General features: G+C 40.5%; 1 pseudogene; it reads right to left on the bottom strand.

Moving 5' to 3' along the window:
* Window positions 1-388: 388 nt before the first annotated feature.
* LOC102862580 lies at window positions 389-1,238 on the bottom strand (annotated as a pseudogene).
* Between the last annotated feature and the right edge of the window lie 12 nt (window positions 1,239-1,250).

Below are 1,250 nucleotides of genomic sequence, written 5' to 3'. Positions count from 1 at the left end.
CCCAAGTCCATTCCACTATGCAGCCTTTGCTCTGGACTCCTCTCATGACAAAAATACCTAATCACATATCCCTTTTAAACAGTTTTCTCCCACATCTGTTTCAGTACAGTATACATTATTGAACCCATATTTCTCAGTCTTCCCCCAACACCAATGTCAGTCTGTTTTACCACAGAGGCACCATGCAGTATTTGTCCTTTTGTGACTGAGATACTTCACTCAGCATAATGTCCTCCAGGGTCACCCATTTTGAGTAATATTGCATGAGTTCCTTGTTTTTCTTTCTTTTATGGAAAAGTTGCTCATTTTATTTATAATTTCAAGGTTGGTTTTTTTTTAAAACAGGTGTCAGTTTATAAATTACATAAAATTACAAATTCATACAAATTTACTTGGAAGTTGTTTTTTTACTTTTAGGTAATTTCCTTATTAGGGTTTGGAATGAGTTTCTTTATTTTCAGGGGTTGTAATGCTACTGTAGAAGTTTGCTGGCCCTCAGCTAGCTTCCTCTTACATTTAGAGAGGTCTTCAAATGAAGTTTCCATAATCTCTCTGTCTTCCCTTTCCAGAGATTCAGCTTCTAGATTTTCCCTCAAGTCTTCAACTCTTTCTGGAAGCCATGTTACATTTAAACTGGGTACCCTGGGAATTATAGCTTTTATTTCATCAACAAAGTCAGTGGCATTCTTTTTAAACCCCAAGGCTAGGACACATTTTAAGCCAATGGCAGGTGCAATTCTTTCACTGAAACGGGGAACCTGGCAAGCAGGCACAGTTCTGCTTACGCTTAACTGAATCAAGTGTGAGGTGATGACGGCAGGCTTGACTGACTTACATACAAGGACTAAGAGAAGGTCATTCCTTTCCAGGGCTCTGGTCACTTCATTAACGCCAATGGCAAGCTGCTGCCTGGCGTCCATGGGGGTCCACCCTGACACCTTTTGGTTATCATCTGGTTTTCTCTCTTTCAGATCTTCATTAATACCAACATCCATGTCACATTTTTCTCGCGTTTGTTTTTTGAAAGACAGCTGTTTTTTCTTTTCCCTCTTATCCTCAATCTTCTGGAGCCCGATACTTTTAAATCTGTCTTCAAGTGTCTGTAATATGAAGTGCATATCTTCCCGCTCAAGAGTGCTCCAGGCAACTGTATATGGGTTGTTCAGTGATGTTTTTACAACTAAAGGTCTTGTCTTCCGCACAGACCCCTTCGCTGGTGCTCGAGGAGCTGCAGCCATTCTGAAAACCCT

The sequence above is a fragment of the Elephantulus edwardii genome, unplaced genomic scaffold, assembly GCF_000299155.1.
Source record: "Elephantulus edwardii isolate Elephantulus edwardi_28Jun2011 unplaced genomic scaffold, EleEdw1.0 scaffold00109, whole genome shotgun sequence".
Lineage (NCBI taxonomy): Eukaryota > Metazoa > Chordata > Mammalia > Macroscelidea > Macroscelididae > Elephantulus > Elephantulus edwardii.
The sequence above is the reverse complement of the archived record's forward strand: the minus strand, read 5'-3'. Positions and strand labels throughout refer to the sequence as shown.